This window comes from Diaphorina citri, unplaced genomic scaffold, assembly GCF_000475195.1.
Source record: "Diaphorina citri unplaced genomic scaffold, Diaci psyllid genome assembly version 1.1 scaffold1641, whole genome shotgun sequence".
NCBI lineage: Eukaryota > Metazoa > Arthropoda > Insecta > Hemiptera > Psyllidae > Diaphorina > Diaphorina citri.
Genome location: NW_007379067.1, coordinates 4,686 through 9,889, shown reverse-complemented (window position 1 = coordinate 9,889; position 5,204 = coordinate 4,686). Strand labels below are relative to the sequence as shown.

Below are 5,204 nucleotides of genomic sequence, written 5' to 3'. Positions count from 1 at the left end.
TTCCTTCAACCTTCTCTCAGTTTCAACTTGGCTATGTTTTCCCTACTCAAATAAATAAATAATTAAACCTGAAATCCGAGGAGAAAACATAGCCAAAAGTTGAAACTGAGAGAAGGTTGAAGGAATTAAGATTCATAGGGCACGAAAAACTGGGAATGCAGACTTGGCCTTTATTTTCTGATCTCACCACTTTTATAGGCCAACATTTTTGGATAGGAACTTGGCCTTTTTTTTCACATTTGTGTTTTTGTGGGGGTATGTTTTTCGATACCTAACTATGCCTTCAGTCAGTAAAAAAGCGGTCGAAATAATGTTAACTGTAATAATACGGTAAAACACCGCTAACCGTTGTTCCGAGGTTCATAAAAATTACCATATGGGGGTTTTCAGGTATGGTTTTGGGGGGGTCTACTCTCATAACTTTTTCGATATCTCTAGAACCGTTTAGTGAAAACCGCCAAAAAGCGGTAAATTCCGCACGTAGGCGGAGCCCAATGCAAATTTTACCAATTTTCAGATTTTTCCCTTTACTTAGGTACTCATCAAGATCTAGGTGCCTCATTAGGCGGAGCCCAATGCAAATTTTACCAATTTTCAGATTTTTCCCTTTACTTAGGTACTCATCAAGATCTAGGTGCCTTCTGATCTCACCACTTTTATAGGCCGACATTTTTGGATAGGAACTTGGCCTTTTTTTTCACATTTGTGTTTTTGTGGGGGATTATTTTTACACCTAATCTTTTATCACTGAGAAACAATCACTTTACATGAGAGGAAAAATAAAAACTTGCTCCGAAATTTGATTACTTATTCCTAAATAGTATACTCATTTAAGATTAAAATTCAGGTCATTCAGACATCCGGAAGGGTTAGAAAATTCACACTAAACTCCAAAGTTTATATCAAAATCAAACCACGTGACCACTTCCGAAAAACTTCAAACCGCAGGTGAAATTATCGGGAACTATTCGGAAATCGAAACACTTTCCTACTGGATCGAAATATCGAAAATCGAAAGAACACAAATTGGATAGGGCAAAACAAGAGAGCTTCAATACAATGCGCCGAGAACAAAATTAAGTAGAAAACAACAATACGTTCAAACACCTCTGACATATGGGACGGTATATGGTTTTCTGTAATAGATCATAAACTCCAGAGGCGGATAACAAGTGAGAGAAACAAAATAAATCTTTATTTAGAACTGCTCAAATATTTTGAGTTGCCCATTGACACAGTATACCTATCAGACTGGAAGTTATTGAGAGATTAGAAATTATAAGATAAAAAAAAGTAAGAAGAAAGAAAAGTAAGAAGAACATGAAGAAATGGGGACTGAGTGAAGATGATTTGTGATACTGGGGATCTATCCAAGACGAGGCCCATCTTCTCGTCTGCTCAAACGTAGGTGCTACCTGCAACGAACAAGACCTGCTGCTAGCAAATGATGCGGCGATCCAAGTTGTAGAATATCTATTGGAAGAAGAGTATCTGACACGACCATTGGTCAGAGCGGAGACGAAAAATAAGTGAAATGGTGCGTTTGCATCTCCACTACGCTGGTAACATTTCTTCTCCAATGGTGTTTTGACGTCTCCATTAACTGTATAATATATGCCACATTTCCTTTCGAATACCTAGGTAGGTATAGTGTTTTTGAATCTCCACTAATACGAACCTATTAAACATTTTCTTTTAAATGGTACGTTTGCGTCTCCACTACCAAGTAGCATCATTAATTTATTTAGAAATGGTGTTTTGGCATCTCCACTAGATTTATATTGTAAAAAATATGTTTTAGGTACTTCTAACAACTAGATGACAACCTATCAACCTAATAAGTCTATTTTACTTAAGGTTTGTTTCATGAAATTCGATTGTTTGATGTTGTTCCATCTTTCTGTCTGTCCGACTGCATTTGTCTGTCTGTCTGTATCTGTCTGTCCGTTTGTCCGACACTGGTCACGGGAAATAGTGACATACACATTGCCAACTAATTATCTTTTTAAAATAAAGCGCGGAGAAAAAGACATACAATACAAATACATAATACATGTAAGAATATCAGCATTATTATTTATTTATTTTTACTTTCTTATTCTGTTTTCTACTGAAGTGCAATATGAGGCATATTTTACCGGGTGCACTCATATATTCGATGTTGGTGACAAGATTATTTATTTGCCTCTTAATAATGGTTCAGAAAATAAATAAATAAGAAAAAATAAATGGAAGGAGGAGGAGAAAAAGAATACACGTATAGATAAGGAGGAGAAGAGGAAGGAAGAGGAGGAGGAGAAGAAAAAGAAGAAGAAGAAGAAGAAGAAGAAGTTATATACCTATCAAAAATGATATGGTAGTAGATGTTGACATCTACTGACAAAAATGATAAACAACAACAAGAACAACGACAACAACAACAACAACAACAACAACAACAACAACAACAACAACAACAACAACAACAACAACAACAACAACAACACCAACAACAATACCAACACCAACACCACCACCAACAACAACAACAACAATAACAACAACAACAACAACAACAACAACAACAACAACAACAACAACAACAACAACAACAACAACAACAACAACAACAGAACAACAACAACAACAACAACAACAACAACAACAACAACAACAACAACAACAACAACAACAACAACAACAACAACAAAAATAACAGGAACAAGATCACGAAAAAGAACAAAAAAGGAGACAACAAAATTGTGAACATAAATAAAATGAGTAGCAACAGAAGAGCAACTGAGTAGCACAAAGCAACAACAACAGGAGACATGAGTGGGAGAGAAACACCACAAGTTGTGAGCAACAAAATTGTGAACATAAATAAAATGAGTAGCAACAGAAGAGCAACTGAGTAGCACAAAACTAATGATATGAAACAAACGTGTTCATTAAGGAGTGACAAGACGATAATGTAATTAGGCGGCTAAATTTGACGTTACTACGTTACTAAATAAACACAAAAAACTCATCCACAATGATGTTTTGATAATGAATTTTTTTAGAAAATTTCTCGCGATACTTGAGGGAAAATAATGGAAACTTTGAGGTGTAGTAGATGAACCAAATATTATAGGGACTGGTCTTTGCGTCAGGGCAGTGAAAATAAAAGATCTTTTTTGCCAGCCTAGTTAGCTTAGTTGGTAGGATAAAATCCGCCCGGGCGGATTTTATCCTACCAACTAAGCTGATGGGATAATGTTCGTTCTCGGAACGGCTGGCTTTTTCCTATCCTGTCTTCCTTCTCTCTTCGATTTCGGGACGATAAGACCATAGCAGTTACAGTTCCCTCTGTCAAACCTCTTTAAAAAAAAAATAAACCCTTTTGAACCTTCAATTATACCTACTCTTATGAATCTTATGATGTATTGTATGCAAGTACTTACCATGTACTTGTACCTACTTCTCATTATGGGGGAAATTATTATTATGTACAACAATAAAGCAAATTTCAATTCTCACAAATGAGATTTAAATTGCTTGAACAAATTTGTGTTTGTTTCATGTTCTTCTTCTTCTTCTTCTTCTTCTTCTTCTTCTTCTTCTTCTTTCAAATTATTTACTATTGGAAAACCTGTGTGGTGTACAAAGAGAGAGAGAGAGAGAGAGAGAAAGAGAGAGAGAGAGAGAAAGAGAGAGAGTGTGAGAGAGAGAAAGAGAGAGAGGGTGAGGGAGGGAGGGAGGAACAAAGAGAATTAGAGAGAGAGAGAGAGAGGGTGAGAGAGGGAGAGAAAGAGAGAGAGAGAGAGAAAGAGAGAGAGTGAGAGAGAGAGAAGGAGAGAGAGGGTGAGTGAGGGAGGGAGGAACAAAGAGAATTAGAGAGAGAGAGAGGGTGAGAGAGGGAGGGAGGAACAAAGAGAATTAGAAAGAAAGAGAGAGGGAGAGAGAAAGAGAAAGATAGAGGGAGAGAGAGACTGGGAGAGAGAGAGAGAGAGAGAGCTCAGGCCATTGTTTCGTATAGCACAATTTGACGTGAATTTTAACTTGTATCCCAGCGCTTAGTAGGGTGAATGGCCGTACCTTGGTTCACTTTTTACATTTCTATTTTTTAAATTTTTTCTGTTCATCCCAGGAGGGCAAATAAGGGATAGAAAAGTACTTTGGTTTGTTGTCCATCTAATTATTTTACTTTTGGAATGCCAGTTTGTATGAGCTTTGCGTGAAATGCATTCTACAAAGTCAATTTTTTTGAACCAAGGTACGCCCTACTTACGTACCTTGGATCACCACATGTCGTACCTTGGTTATATCTAATTTACATGGGGAGTAAGTGGAAAATTAAGGAAAATTAAAAATCAATTTTTTTTTTATGAAAAGTAGAAAATGAGTCTTTATTGTTTCTTATGTAACATAAAAAAGGAACAAACATAAATTTTAGGCCAAAAAACAATTTTTTATCAATTAGGTATGGGGAGTAAGTGGAAAATTAAGGAAAATTAAAAATCAATTTTTTTTTTTATGAAAAGTAGAAAATGAGTCTTTATTGTTTCTTATGCAATATAAAAAAGGAACAAACATTAATTTTAGGCCAAAAAACAATTTTTTATCAATTAGGGTTACCTAAAAATGAGATCTAAAAAAAAAGACTATGTAGGTAGGATAATCTTAAGATAATCTGCTTCGAGGTGCTGCGGTGACTGCTCTGACAGCATTGCCCAATGCATCTTTGTCCACAGGGGCGCGCTTTATTCCGTTCTTACTGCGAGGCTTTATCTGAAACATTTTTTAAAAAATGGTCAAATGTTGTTATCTAGTATATTTGTGTTATCACTTTCGTAATTTCACAACTAATCAAACCCCACATTGCTAAATTTCACTATGCTGTGGCGGGACTCGAACCAAGGACCTACGGGTCACAAGTCCAACGCCTTATCCAACTAGCTATTGAGGTTGGGGTTGATGTGAGCACTTTCATCTGTGGGAATGAGGGACAAAGTTGTGTAGTTAATTAATTTCCAATAGCTCGTGGTCTGTGAGCCTTTATATTTATACCTGAATTTTTTTTTTTTTTTTTTTTTTTTTTTTTTTTTTTTTTCTTTAAATTATCTTTGAAAAGAGAACTAGAATGTAAATAAGGTTAGATAGTTGTTTAAAATTTCGAACATTTTGCATCTTGAAAATAAAGTTTGCAAAGCATCAAGTTAGTGTCGTCTGGTGTGTTTATA

The 5,204-nt window shown here is 35.8% G+C and overlaps 1 long non-coding RNA gene across 1 annotated transcript; it reads left to right on the top strand.

Annotated features, from left to right (window-relative positions):
* Positions 1–314: 314 nt before the first annotated feature.
* On the top strand, positions 315–4,939 carry LOC113470512. Its single transcript, XR_003393546.1, has 3 exons — positions 315–330; positions 4,042–4,444; positions 4,594–4,939. It is a non-coding gene; the product is annotated as an uncharacterized LOC113470512 (long non-coding RNA).
* The last annotated feature ends 265 nt before the right edge of the window (positions 4,940–5,204 follow it).